The sequence below is a fragment of the Vombatus ursinus genome, unplaced genomic scaffold (genome assembly GCF_900497805.2).
Source record: "Vombatus ursinus unplaced genomic scaffold, bare-nosed wombat genome assembly UNPS02014822.1, whole genome shotgun sequence".
NCBI lineage: Eukaryota > Metazoa > Chordata > Mammalia > Diprotodontia > Vombatidae > Vombatus > Vombatus ursinus.
In genome coordinates, this window is record NW_020954600.1 from 6068819 (window position 1) to 6084739 (window position 15921).

Sequence of the window (15921 nt, forward strand, 5' to 3'; positions counted from 1 at the left end):
CAATTGCTTAGCCCTTTTTGATAAGTACAAACAGGTAAGCAAAACCAATTGACAGTGATTATGACTGATGGTGTGTGCAATGTTCTTCCACCTCGTCCCAATCCCTCCTTCTTGGCTTCCCCTGACCACACATACACCTCTCTAGAAGAAGAACAGATGTGCCTCCACACCTTTTGTCTGGCACCAACACTGGTCATGACAAATTACTCTGTGCTGGCTATTGTATTGTAGCCATGGAGTTTCTTGCCTTTGACAGTATCATAGATATTGATTTAGAATCATAGCTTAGAATAGTGGTGTAGGAAGGAAGATTAAAAGTCTTTTCTACCAAGACCTTCATTATGCATATGAAGATATCCAGGGCAGAGAGAATGGGCAGTGGGAGGAAATGACTTTCCCACAGTCATAACTTTAGTAATTGGCAGAGTCAAGATTTTTATTTAGATCCTCTTATGCCAAATAAAGCACAATTTACATAGGAGTGCCAATGATACAAAGTTATCAGTGGACTCGTACTCATTTTTTCCAGTTTAGTATTAAAACTAATTTAAAAAAAACCTGAGATTGTTCTCTGCTAAAATAGCCTGTGAGGACTGAAGGTACCTACCTTTTTTTGCTGTTTATTGTCATGAATTTAAAAAAAAACAAAAATAAAACAATTAAGCTCTTGCTATGTGCAAAGTACTCAGCAGGGCACTGGGACACAAATAGATAAATAAGATCCCCTTTTCTCAAGAAATTCACATACTAATGAGGTAGACTCCATCTAGGAGGTGTCAGCTGCAAGTCATATGGAAAGGTCCTATGGTCTTTAGTGTATAATTACTAAGCACAGGTGAATGCTACTTCTTTGTTGTTCTTTTCACTGCTCGAAATATATCTGTTTCTATTGTTGAGCCATTTGACCCAGCCAAGGATTTTGGTGGCAAGAGCTTACTTTTCTCTGCTGATCAGTAGCTGCGAGTTCAGCCACATCTCCAGGGGAATGCTTCCCAGAATGATGGCTATGAGGGCTGGGCACAAGGCTACTCTGACATACATCAGAGTATGTAATTAGTGAGGATCTTGGGATAATCACATAAAGAGGCATCCGGGGATGGCTCTATCACAAGAAGAATCCAGGTATAAAAGAGAAGAAAGCATTTATCCCAACTAACTGCATTTGCCATCAGCCTGAGTGATAGTTCCACAACATGAAGTTATCAAAAACAGATGATGGAAGTTTTAGAAAGAGCACTGGGAAGAGACAGATGTGATATTGAGGGGAAATATGTGACCATCTTCATCTACTTCATTCTAAGACTAATGTGGACCACAGAAGTAGTAGAGATTGTAGGGAGGCAAGATTCAGGGTAAGGTTTCTTTCTCTCCCCCTGCCTAGCATATTGAGTCAAAGGAAGAAGGCAAAGCAGGAAGTCTACCCCTCCGTGAAGGATTCCCCTTTCACTGTAGTACCTGCAGAAAGAATATAGTTGTAGGCTTTAATGCCACCACCCATGTTCCCAGCAAATCTTGGAGAACTAGATTGAGTTTTACAACCACCCCTATGAGTGAAAACTAGCCCAACTTCCACTGTGGTGAAGGTAAGAAGGGTTATTTGGGAAGTGATTTAGCATCCAATAAGTTATCTGGGTCCTATTACTTCTGTAGGAAGAGGCCAGGGGAATGGAGAGAGGGAAGGGATTCACAATCTGGTGTTTGAGATGTATTTTTGATAATATATCAATCATATCTTTTCAATATATTTTCCTGATTTTATCCCCTTTATTTTAGTAAATTTCACTTTTCCACCATGGCAATGGGATGACAGGGCAGCTAGGTGGCAGAGAGTACCAGGCCTGGAGTCAGGAAGACTCATCTTCATGAATTCAAATGTGGTCTCAGACACTCACTAGTTGTGTGACACTGGATAAGTCAGCTATCCCTGCTTGTCTCAGTTTCCTCATCTGTGCAAATGGCAAACCACTCCAGTTTTTGCCAAGAAAACCCCAAATGGGGTCACAAAGTCAGACGTGACTGATAAATGACTTAACAACAACAACAATGTGATGTCGTATGATTAATTACTTGTTTATGGGATAGAAATGAACGAGGAATGAATGGGGAGTCATAGCATTCATTTGAATACAGATGAACCCAAATGTGGTTTATATAACAAGCAACAGAAGGGAACCATTATACTAGGCTAGGCAAACACTACATTTGATTCAATGTAAACATGTTTGGCTGTGTTCTTATGATCCAACGCAATTATGTTTCTATAGAATTTGTACTCTGGGGTCTGACGTGTTTTCAAAGAGCTTTAATGCAAGACTTAGAACCATCATGAAATTAAACACCACTGAAACGGAAACTAAGGCTAGTTTTGTACGTTATCCATAAACTTTGGGAAGGTTTTAGAACCTGGTAATCAAGCTCAACCATGTAATTTTATAATATCCTGAATCAACAACACACATGTACACAGATGGAAATTCACTTTTTATCTTATAGTCTATGATCTGCCCATTCAAACATATATGTGTATGTATAAACACATGCACATGCATACATATATGTGTATATGTATATGTGTGTATGCATGTATATGTATATATGTGTCTGTACATGCATAGATAATGTGTGTATACATATACACATAATGTGTGTATCCATATACCGGGTCCATCCTACTCTGGCCTACAGTAGCGTTCTGCCCCTACACCCAACCCTCATTTCACCTGAAAATAAAACCATTAATTTATTTATTTCCTCCAGGTATAAATAACAACCTCCAGGCTCCTCTCTTTATATGGGAAATTCTTGACAGAAGACACCATTATAAAAAAAAAAAAAAGGCTGATTGAAATCAAGTGAAGTCCAACTGTGATTCTCCCCATTAAGACTCTCTTGGGATCTCTGAACCGACCACTTGAATATATAGTTACTGTTCTCCTACTCCCACCCTCTTCCCCAACCCCCACACCCTTTCTGAAAGCTAGGGTTTTTTTAATGCATAAATATCATGGTCCTATTAAAATTTAGCTGTATCAAAATATATTCTTTAATTATTTCAAGGATCCATAGTTTTATTGTTGGGAAAGTTCCCTCCAATGAAGCAGAAAATGGGGTAGTGCCTTGAGTGTCTAAGAAGTTAAGGGGCTTGTCCGTGATTACGTAGATGATGACTGTCAGTGGAGGGATTTGAACCCTTAAAGTTCCTCTGGGCTCTAATTCCAGCACTCTAACCTCTATACTGCACTGGATTCTTTAATGACGATGCTTTATTGTTCACTCAAACTCAAGGCTGGGGACGATAAGATCCCTGCTCTCTTGTACACATACTTGAGCATTGAATTTGTTTTCCCATCTTGTAAGTAGGCCCTTCATTTTTGGTCCTCAAGATTAATAAACTCAATTTTCACTTTGTGTCTGATGAACCATTTCTTTAAATTGCCAAGGACTATGTTGAATGTGAGTTGTATCACAGAAACTTAACCTAACTTGACATTAACAAGCCTTTCCTGTCATCCTTTATTGATCAAGGTATGGATAATAATAATGATAACTGCTACTTATTATTATTATGTGTTTTACAATATTCGTTTTCCCCCTATATGATACTCCTTTGACATAGCACTGAGGCAGAGAAGGAATCATTATGCTCTTATGCACATTTTATAGATGAAAAAAAACTGAGTTTCAGAGAGGATAATTGATCTTACCAGAACCCATAATAGCTACTCTGTCATGGTTATTCAGATTTTTTTTTTATCTCCCACTGTAGCACCTTTTCAGCCACACCACAAGATCATGCTTTGTGGTATATCATTTCCCTAGACCCTTGAAGCTGAGTACCATTTGAGACATGTATGACATTTTATGAAATTCTGAGTGCCCTGCTTGTATCCTCAGAATATCTGATTTCACTCAGTGATGAGTATATGATTTGTACTAAATAGAACATTTAGGCTTTGGAATTTTTCAGGTTGTACTCCAGAAATAAAGATCAACTCCAGAGGCCATTTGGCCTGACCAGTAGTCACAGTGTCATAGATTTAAATCTGAAAATGACTGTAGAAGAAATCTAGTTCAAATTTCTCACTTTAGAGGTCAAGAAACTAAGATCCAGAGAATTTTATTATTGGGTTACACAGTTACTACGAGACAGCTTCGATTCGAACCCAGATTCTCTCCAAATCAATGCTCTTTTTTTTGTGATGTGAATTTCTTCCTTGAGACTTGGCCATTATCAGCTCTCTGGGGTTTTGCTGAGTAGATAGGATGACACTGGGACTTCCTTGAGGTTCTGAATACAAATATTCCCACTCCTCCCATCCCAACTCCAGACACATACTTTCCCAAAGCTAGCTTTAAAAAAATACCTAATGATAGATGCTTTATGCTCCACCCAGTTACCTTTATCTTGAGTCGTTTTGCACAATGGTTCTGCAGAAGTTATTTCACCTCAGTTTAGCAATGTCTAATTCTGAAAATGGAAGCTGTGAGAGAGAGGTAATGAGATTGAATCTATGAGATATACTGAGAATAGAGGGTTGGTTGGCCATTTCCCATTGCCAAAGATTTGGCCCACCTTCTGGGCTGTATGCAATGAGTTTTCTTCCTTGGGATTAAGAAGGGTAGACAAACCTAAGCAATCTGCCCACCTGTCATCATTATTGTTACCTTCTACTTTCACTAGTCTGAAATCATGCCTTTCTCTGGCAGAATACTTGAGTGATTTTCTACTCACGGCTTGACTGTTGATTCCCATCTTGTCTGTTAAAGCATTTCAACAGCTCCCTGGGGCCAGGTAAAACCACTACATTTAAATTAGCTACTTCAGTTACATCAATCATTCCAAGAGTTTCCAGAAGGCAACTTCACCCAGACATACAACAAGGCATGCCAATCTCCTCATTACCCATGGACTTTTTGGAGTGAGATCCTCTAACAGGCCTGGTTATAGATAGGAACAGATGAGGACAGAGAGAAATAATTCCCAAATCATCCCACCTGAGATTTTATGAAACCATTGGGACTATTCTTCTTCACTAATATGAGGCAACTTGGTGAAAGTTTAAGAGCAGGGATCTAACAGGCAAGAAAACTATGTTCTTCTCTAAGTTCTGAATCTAACCACTTTGTGACTTCACCCATCTGGACCTCAGATTAATTTATTTTACTCTTGTTTGTAAGGGGGTTATAAGATCATAGATTTAGACATAAAAGATACCTTAGAGTTCAAAGTTCATCCCTCTCATTTTAGCAATGAGGATACTGAGGTGGAGAGAGGTCACATTACTTACCCAGAGTCATACCAGTAGTGTCTATGGCAGATTTTGAACTCAGGTTTTCCTGACCCATAGCCTGAGCTTTAGTCACTAAACCTCTTAGCTGGTAAGACTTGTGCACCTCCAGGGCCCATTTAAGCTTGAAAATTATATGATCATTTCAATCTTTTAAACATAAATGTCAAATTTTGCTTTCAATTAGCTCAGTTAGTCAAATAAAACTTTATTGAACTTCCACACCAGGAGACTTGCCAACTGATTGCACGTTGGGATGAAAGGGAAAATGAAGAGTGAAGAATGAATCTTAAATTACAAACCTTCATGACTGAAGGTTAGTTATAGAAATAGAGGTTTAGGTACAAGGTTACCTCCAAGTCATAATGAGGATTTTTAGATTAGGGTTTTATTTGGGAAGTGGAAAATGGAAAAAAGGGAAAAAAAGAACATAACATAGGGATAGATCTTATGATTTCACTGATATAGAATTATAGTTTAAGGATAGCCCATCAGCATGCTGCCCAGAAAATTCCCTAGTAGGCCAAACCACTACCATCTTATATATTATAATAATTCTTCATATGTTATAACTTATGTTATAATTATATTAATAGTTCATATTATATATACAATATTTTGCAATATACAGAATACCATATTCTAATGAAACATAATATGATGCTGTGATATAGCATATGGCTTAACAACATAAATAATGCAATGCCCCATGGCCTTATGTGATATAGGTCATGTTAAGGAAATTATATAACATATTATGTCATGCTATGTCACCATATGGCAGAGTAGAACATCACATGATGTGACTCTAACTTAGCATGGCATGATACAACACAAAATACCATTACATGACATGACTGGAACATTTAAAGTACATGGGTTTCCTTTGGGAAACTATTCAGTACTTCTAATAGCAAAAGCTTTCGTGTGTCCTGTTTTGAGGTGGTGAACGAAGATCCTTTTGACCTGAGTTCTAGTTTGTTTCAGGTTGTCCCTTCCATGTTTGGAGAAAGTTTGTTGAATAGCTTTCTCTCTGCATTCTAGGGAGGTTCAGTGATGCAACGGCCTGTAAGATTTCTCTCAGGTGGCATTGCCAATGGGACACTTTTCCTGGCTCCAGTTGACCATATTCTCTCTCCTTTCCCCTGTGTTCCCTCTTCCAGGCTACTGGTCTACCATTCCCACCCGTGGTGGAGTATTGCTACTGTACAATTCTGATTCAGGTGCTAATCCTTGTGTCCATGTTTCCAGTGCCATGCGAAGTGGTCTTATTTCTTCTCCATTCTCCATACTGATTTTCCCCCACTATGGGCGACGGGGCAACATAGCCATCCATCCTCAGGGCAAACATTTGCCTCCCTCCCCAGCAGATTTAGAAGTAGCTTAACCTAATGGATAAACCACTGGATTTGGAGTGAAGAAGACCTGGGTTCAAATCCTTCCTTAGCCACTTACTACACATGTGAAAATAATTGAAATTCTCTGTGCTTCATTTCCCCCCCTCTGAAAAATGAGGGGATTGGACTTGATGTCCTAAAATGTTCTTTCTAGTCCTAAATCTGTCTTCCTACAAAGAGGAATCCCTTTAAAGTCAGCATTCCTCAGCTGATAGTTCATAGCCCATGACGATGGAATGGCACTGTCTCTTAAGAATTCAAATTGTGGGTCAAATGAAGGGCAGTGGAGAGGCTTATGAGACACATGAGTAGTCTGTAATCTGTAAAGAAGGAAGTTGGGCATTGGAGGAGTAGTGAGGGAGTTATCATGATAAAAATGTATGACCTAAAATGGAGGTGAGCCAGTCACATAAGGAAGTTGTTACTGTTCAGTCATTTCAGTCATTCTGTTTCTTTGTGATTCCATTTGGAGTTTTCTTGGCACAGATACTAGAGCGGTTTGCCATTTTGTTCTCCAGTTCATTTTACAAATGAGGAAACTGAGGCAAACAGAATGAAGAGACTTGCCCAGTGTCACATAGATACCAAGTGTCTGAACCCACATTTGAACTCAGAAAGATGAATATTCCTGATACCTGCTCTGACACTCTATCCGCTGCACCACCTAGTTGAGCTGGGGAAATTGAGGGACAACTAATGGATGAGCTGTGTTCTACAGCAGTATTCAATCTATTTCAAGTGATCTAGAGGAAGACTCTTGGCAGGTTGAGTGTACCTCTTGTGAAGACGCTGGGCACCAGAGTAACCTCATCAATGAAAGTGCATGTTGATCCTTTATGTCCTGGAGTAAGAAGGTTACAAAATTCTTTGTGTTTAGTTAAGGGGGAGATGCAGAGCTGTGAGTAGAAAATTTTGTATGTGATATAAGACAAGCGTGGTAAGTAGTTGCTCACCTGGAGTATGTGAGACAAGATGGTGGAGGAGAGGGAAGAGGATAATCCCCCAGCAGAAGAGCTACTTTTATACTGTAGGATATACTGCTAGAGAAACAGTGGTTGGGGCATCCAAGTTCTAAGGTCCACGTATATACTTGTCTGGGGGCAGAAGACAATACCCTCGGTGGAGATCACTATCAGCAAGGGCGGAACTGAGCATGGAGAGGTGACCTGAAGTATGGTTTCTAGCTGGAAAGAAGGAGAAAGAGGGCCTAAGCAGTGTGATTTTGTGCCCTCTAGATTTTAACACCTACTCGTCCCACCCTAATAACAGCTCCAGAGAGATATCTTTTGTGCAGGAGGTGATCAAGGACATGAGGTATCGTAGGAGAGGTATCATTTAAAAATATTTATTTTTAGTTTTAAACATTCACTTTTATAAGATTTCGAATTCTAAATTTTCTCCCTCCCTTCTATCCCTCCCTCCCTAAGACAGCATGCAAACTGATATAGGCTATATATGTAAAATTATATTAAACATATTTTCACATTAGTCGTACTGTGAAAGAAGAATCAGAACAAAAGTGGGGAGGGGAAAACTATGAGAAAGGAAAAACAAACAAACTAGAAAATAGTATACTTTAATCTGCATTCAGACTCTATGGTTCTTTCTCTGGATATGAACAGCATTTTGCATCATGAGTCTTTTGGAATTGCCTTAGGTCATCACATTTCTGAGAAGAGCTAAGTCTATCAAAGTTGGTCATTACACTATGTTGCTGTTACCGTGTACAATGTTCTCTTGGTTCTGCGTACTTTACTCAGCCTCAGTCAATGAAAGTCTTTCCAGGTTTCTCTGGGAGCATTCTGTTCATCATTTCTTATGGAGCAGTAGTAATTCATTACATTTATATACCCACAACTTGTTCAGCTATTCCACAATTGATGGATATCCCCTCAATTTCCAATTCTTGACCACCACAAAAATTGCTACTATAAATATTTTTTGTACATGTGGATCCTTTTCTTTTTTTATGATCTCCTTGGTATACAGACCTAGAGGTGGTATTGCTGGATCAAAGGATATGCACAGTTTTATGGCCCTTTGAGCATAGTTCCAAATTGCTCTCCAGAATGGTTGGATCAGTTCACAACTCCACCAACAGTGCATTAGTGTTCCAATTTTCCCATATCTTATCTAACATTTATCATTTTCCTGTTTTGTCATGTTAGCCAATCCAATAGGTGTGATGTGGTACCTCAGAATTGTTTTAATTTTCATTTCTCTAATCAATAATGATTTAGAGCATTTTTTCATATGACTATAGATAGTTTTTATTTCTTCATCTGAAAACTGCTTGTTCATGTCCTTTGACTATTTATCAATTGGGGAATAACTTATAAATTTGACTCAGTTCTCTATATATTTGAGAAATGAGGCCTTTATAAGAGACACTGGCTATGAAAATTGTTTCCAGCTTGCTGCTTCCCTTCTAATCTTGGTTGCATTGGCTTTGTGCAAAAACTTTTTTTTAATTTAACATAATTGAAATAATCCATTTTGCACTTAATAATGTTCTCTATTTCTTGTTTGGTCATAAATTCTTCCCTTTTCCATAGATTTGACAGATAAACTATTCCTTGCTCTCCTAATTTGCTTATAATAGCAGCCTTTATGTCTCAATCATGTACCCAGTTTGACCTTATCTTGGTACACGATGTAAGATGTTGGTCTATGGATCATTTCTGTCATACAATTTTCCAGTTTTCCCTGCAGTTTTTTGTCAAATAGTGAGTTCTGATCCCAGAAGCTAGAGTCTTTGGGATTATCAAACAGTAGATTCCTATAGTCTTTGACTACTGTGTCTTATTTACCTGACCTATTCCACTGATCCAGCATGGGAGAGGTAACATTTGACCTGGAGATTGAAAAATGGAGAGAATTTCAATGTGCAATTGTGGAAAATGTCCATATTCCTGTCTAGGCACCCTAGGGGAGAGACAGGAAACATTGTATGCCAGGAAAATCAAGCCACAGCTATCACCTTGTTCACTAACTTCTCTCAGCCTATGATGTAGATAGCCCAGGATCCTGAACTCAAGAGCCTTGGCTCCTGGCAACAGCAGTGTGCCCCCATACCAACAGATCTGCTTTTAGGCCAGCTGTGAGAACCATCATTGTGAGAAGAAAATAATTTGGAGAAGGGGTTTATCTTCTCCATTACCGTCAGCAACAACTATTGACCAGCTGTGACCAATAGTGAGATAGGTACAGGAACCTTGAGCGTGGCAGTATTCCCCCATCCAGACCCATAGTCCTGTGTCCAGTCTACAATACTGAAGACACAAAAATATCATCCAAGGAAGCATTCCCAGGTAGAATGGTCCAGCCATCGTCACCATTTTGCCGGCTGTTTCACATATAGAACAAGCAAGTCAGCCCTAGCTGAAGTAGTGAAGCCCTCTGAGGAAGAGAAAGGAAGTAGCATGTACCAGGCAAGCAAAACATCACTATGGCTTTGACCACCATCTTCCCTCAGACACTGATGAAGATTGCCAGGGACCTTGATGCCAAGAATCTTGGAAATTACTATGTTCATAGCCCAATGTCCTTAGCTATCATCCTGGGAAGAACTCCATGTGGAGATGCATTCTGGTAACTTCTCCCACAGGTGCTACAGCCACAGGTACTGAAGGTTCAGAAAAGAACGTTCTCAACACCAAAAATCCTTGGCACCATCAAATAGGTCAACATCAGAAAGTGAAATGATTTTATCAGTGGAAATAACTGATAAATTAAAGATGGACATTTAAAGAAGAGGCATTACCATATGCCTTGCTGCTCTACAGTAAGGATCGTGGAACCTTTCCATATAAGTTGTAGCTGCAACTTTCCATATATGTTGTTTCTTCTGTCGGAACATGAGGTCCTTGAGATCAGGGGATTGTTTTATATTTCTCTTCATAGCCATTGCACATCCCATAGTGCTTTGTACACAGTAAGCACCTAAAATGATTCATTCATTCGTTTTCTTTTGCTGCTCCCCCTTTTCTTCTCTGAATTCCCTTGGCTCCTGTTCTCTTTTCTCTCTAAGAAGGGAGGACTCCCAGGTGAGGAAATTCCCTCCAGCAGTGTAGGATAGCAGAACATCTAATATGAATGGATTTAAGGGGTTGACTTTTCCCCCAACAAATATGAATTTAATCTACAGTAAAACTTCAAGGAGTGTCAGATGAAATGTTGGTCCTTGACAGCTGCCTTAGTTAATGTTTGTAAAGCCCTTGATAATGGGAAAAATCTCCACTTCCACACTAATTGCTATTATTATTAGTGTTTTACAATGTTGCTGGAAGTCTTAGAGCATTAAGTACCTGACACTTCGGATCTAAGATGCACTAACTACACCACTTGGCAAAAGAAAGAAGATGGTGAAATATTAAAAGGAACCTGAAAAGAAGAAAGCCCTTGGGTTCTCAGGTTAAGCCAGGGTATAGCAGTATCCAGTCGAGATTCCTTTGTCAAATCCATAACAACTGTCATTGAAAAGAGGACAGAGGTCATCGCAGTCCCAACTTGAGTTGGGGGTGGGGGGGCAATCTTTTTGTTTGTCTGAAAAATGCCAAAAATGAACTCAGTGCTTGGGGCATTTAGTTTTTCCATGTTCACAGTCCTGCTGATTTTAATGAACATTTTTATCTCTTCTTAATTCCAGTTTTTTTTTTAATGCATAAAATTCATTTGTAGCTCAGTTCAGTTACCTTTATCTGAAAAATGAGGAGGAGGAAGGGGGGAGATTGTAACTTGCCTCTGGAGGCCATTTTTGAATATCATGCAGTCAGGGAGACCTTATTTGCTACCTATATTGTCTCTTGTGCACCTCCAAGTGCTGATACGGCAGGGCTAACGGCTAACGTTTATCTTTTTCTCAGAAAGCCAAGCAGTAGGCATCAAATCTGAGGAGATGTAACTGAGCTAAGACTGAGCATGCATACAAAGGGGAGCTTTACTTTAGTCTCCAATACAAGAGACTAGGCAGCTGACAGGAAAGACAGCATTGTATTTGGGGTGAGAGGGAGATGGAGAGGCAGACAGAGAGAGAGAGAGACAGAGAGTCAGAGAGAGACAGAGACAGAGAGAGAGACAGAGAGAGACAGAGACAGAGACAGAAAGACAGAGAGGGAGAGAGAGACAGAGAGTCAGGGAGAGGGAGAGAGATACAGAGAGGAAGAGTGAGGAAGAGAGAGACAGAGAAAGACAGAGAGAGAGGCACAGAGAGAGAGACAGAGACAGAGACAGAGAAAGAGACAGAGACAGACAGAGATGCAGAGAGAGACAGAGATAGAGAGAGACAGAGACAGATAGAGACAGAGAAACAGAGAGACAGACAGAGAGACAGACAGAGACAGACAGAGACAGAGAGAGACAGAGACAGAGAGACAGATAGAGAAAGAGAGAGACAGAGATAGAGAGACAGATAGAGAAAGAGACAGACAGAGACAGAGAGAAAGAGATGAAGATGGAGAAAGACAGAGACAGAGAGACAGAGACAGAGACAAAAAGCCAGAGACAGAGATAGAGAGATGGAGAGAAACAGAGAGAGGAGAGAGAGACAGAGACAGACAAAGAAAACAGATACACAGAGAGAGACAGAGACAGAGAGACAGAAACAGACAAAAACAAACGGATACAGAGAGAAAGAGAGAGAGAGAGAGTGTATTGGGGAGTGGATTCTGGAAGGGAAAAATTATTGTTTCTTAGAATAGAAAAAGTGAAGTGGACAGTAAAACTTTTAAAATTTGAGGAAGGTAAGTCTAAAACAACAAAAGGATGAAATTATGGAATATTTTTAAAAGGGAATTGATTTTTTTTAAACTTTCAAACACCAAATGATTTTGAACTAATTTCTTTAAAAGTGTTTCCAGGTAGAGGTCCTCTGGGACCTGCTTCAATGCTGTGCCAGAACTGACTTTTTTCCCTCATGTTCAGAGCCCTCCCAACAAGTGGTATTCCCTGAGTCAAGAATGAAGCTGTATCATATAATCACAGGATCATAGACTTGTCCTGGAGGGGCTCTCATAGGTCATTTAACTCATTGCTCTCATTTTATAGATGAGGAACTGAGACTCAAGAGACGATGGCTTGTCTAAGGTTACACAGCTAATAAGCAGCTACCGTATCATTTGAACTCAAGTTGTCTCACTCAAATTCAGTGCTCTTTCCATTGAACCACGCATGGAGAACCCCTACACTGATTAGAATACTACGACCCAGATGCCTTCGGTTTTCCTGAACACGGGAATACATGGCCACATTGTCTCTCAGTGACGCTCTTCTCTTGCTGGAGGTCTGTAATCAAAGGTTAGTTGACTACTTGGATTGTTGTGGTTATTACTATTTGGGTACCACTAATGCTACACAGTGCAGGCACTTTCCTCTCCTCTCCCCTCTCCTCCCTTCTCCTTCCTTCTCCTCTCCTCCCCTCTGCTCTCCTGTCCTCTCCTCTCTCCTCCCTTCTCTCCTCTCCCCTCCCCTCCTCTCCTGTTCTCTCTTCTTCTCTTGCTCTTTCCCTTCTTTCTCTTTCATCCTTCCGATCTCCAACTTTCCTTCTTCATCTCACTCTTTTCTTATTCTCCCACTATACCACCCACCACAACTTCTTTCATCAGTTAGACTTTCTCCATTCACCTGACCATTGCTATCCCTAATGCAGGTGTTTTTCACCTCCTGCCCAGATTGTTGCAAGATAGCAGGTTTATTTTTCTCCAATCTACCCTCTACACAGTTGCAAAAATAATGTTTTATAGGCCAGAAGTTTTACTATATCACTCAACTGATCAAAAAGCTTCAGCAATTCTCTATTGCCCCCTAAGATATAAACTCTTAAAGTGGGCATTCCAAGTCCCTCATAGTCTGGCTACAACTTCTCTTTTCACTATTATTTGATAATATTTGACTGTGAGCTACTTGAGGGTAGGGGCTGGTTTTTGCCTCTTTTTGTATCCTCAGCACTTAGAATATGTAGTGTATGGCACATGTTAGGTGCTTAATAAATATTGATTTATTGATTGATTAATAATAGAATCCCTTTGAATGCTCTAGATTTCTGCCAAACACTACGAATAACTTGGCATTGCATTCCTTAGCTCTTCCTCAGACATTCTCTTTCCTTACCTTCCCTCCATGGAATGTTAGGGCATAATGTTGTGTTCATTTTCAGATGTGATCATCATATTAGGTATCTTTGATTTATTTTCTTTTTTTACAGGTAAGAATTCAACTAGGGGAGAGGGTATATTCCTAAAAAAAAAAGTTATAATGTAAGAAGAAAGGGCATCAATACTTTTAAAAGATTCATTCCTCATTCCTAAAATTCATTCCATCTTTATGGAAACCTCTGAAGTCCTTCTTTTTCTTCAAGACTCACTTTAGGACATAGAATCATCATCTATTCATGGGATCAGAGAATTGTAGTGAGAACATGTCTCAGAGGACTTTAGTACAATCAACTCTTTTTACCTGTGAGGAAATGAAAGCCTAGAAAGTTTAAGTGACTTGTCAAGTCATGCAGGTGGTTAGTATCCCAGGTAGGATTTGAACCCAGATGCTCTATTTGAGAGATAGCATTCTTTCCAGTGAAAGACACCTTTCTCAACCCCTTCATTTCTTAGTATTTCCTCCCTTTTTAAATGACCTTGTATTTACATCACTTTGTGTGTTGTAGCTAAGGGTAGAACAGAAAACCTTGGCGACAGGGACAATGACATTTTTGCCATTGTATCACAAGCCCCAAATGCAGTGACTTGTACATTTTTGTTGTTTTGTCATTTCAGTTGTGTCTGACTCTTTGGGATCCCTTTGGGGGTTTTCTTGGCAAAGGTACTAGAGTGGTTTGCCATTTCTTTCTCCAGCTCATTTTACAAATGAGGCAACTGAAGTAAACAGGGTTAAGTGACTTGCCTAGGATCACACAACTAGTAAGTGTCTGAGGTCAGATTTGAACTCATGAAGATGAGTTTTCCTAACTCCACGCCTGGTACTCTATCCATTGTGTCACCTCCATGCTAAATAATATTTGGAGAATTGAAACGACTTGCTCCTATTCCTAAGGCGAGTAAGCATCAGAGATGGTATTTGAACCCACCACATCTCAAAGCCTTTGCTACCAGAAGGAAAGCTCTTTGGGAGCCATTGTCAACAGAAAAATGAAAGAAATCATCACTTTTTCAAAACATCAACAATGAAACAGCAACAGAAATCCACTCTTAAATAAATCCATATGTATGAATTTCTAAAGTATGTGTAATTCTGATTCTGTATTACAGAATTACATAAATTGAATGTTCTCTAAAGGTCTTTTCTGTTGTGATATTAAAGCCTACTCTTCTTAATTAATTTAAAAAATAATAAGGGGCCCAACAGAAATCAAAGAGGGAAAAAGCAAACTTTCCATGAAAATTGAAAATATGCTTTTGAGCTCTTATCTTGTAGTTTTATTTTTTTAGTGCCTCTTATCTCTGTTCTTGGCTATGCTCTGCTGTGACCTAAAGTGCTCCCCTAATAGCTTCTTCCCATATCTGCCAAGTCTAAAGAAACTGATACAATGAAAAATGCTTGCGAAAGCCTTCCCTTTCTACACATTCACTGTTCATTCAAAACAACATTCTTTATTCACCGTCTCCATGAAAATTTCTGTGTCCATAAAGATGTAAAATGATATATTCGCTATCATAGCCTTCCTCTACTCAATATAGGCTCCCTATTGTTTCCAGGATCAAATATTAACTCCTTGGTTTTGCTTTTAAATCTTTTGACAACCTGGACTCGATCTATCTTCACAAACGTACTGCATATCACTCTTCTTTCCATAATCTGCAATCCAATCAGATTGACTTTGCTGTCCCTTAGGCATGCTTTTCCATCTCCCATCTCCATGACATTACAAAGCTATTCTCCATGCAAGGAATTCAATTGTTCTCCATGCGCACTCCTTGTTTCTTTCAAAACTTAGGTGAAGCACCATCTTCTACATAAAAGTTTCCCGTTCCATCACTCTGCTGTCAAGGTCCTCCTCTGAAAAGATGTATTATTTGCTTTATATTGTATTTCAAATATTCATAGCAGCAAAAAGAGCCAAATTGCAGTAGTAGAGGGAGGTCCCTTATCCATTTTACAATGAAATCACTAATCCAGTCCCAATTCCTATTTTGTTTGGTGGATACATATAAATATATTTGCTATCTATTTGCCTATGTAACAATAACAATAACAATAACAATAACAATAACAATAACAATAACAAT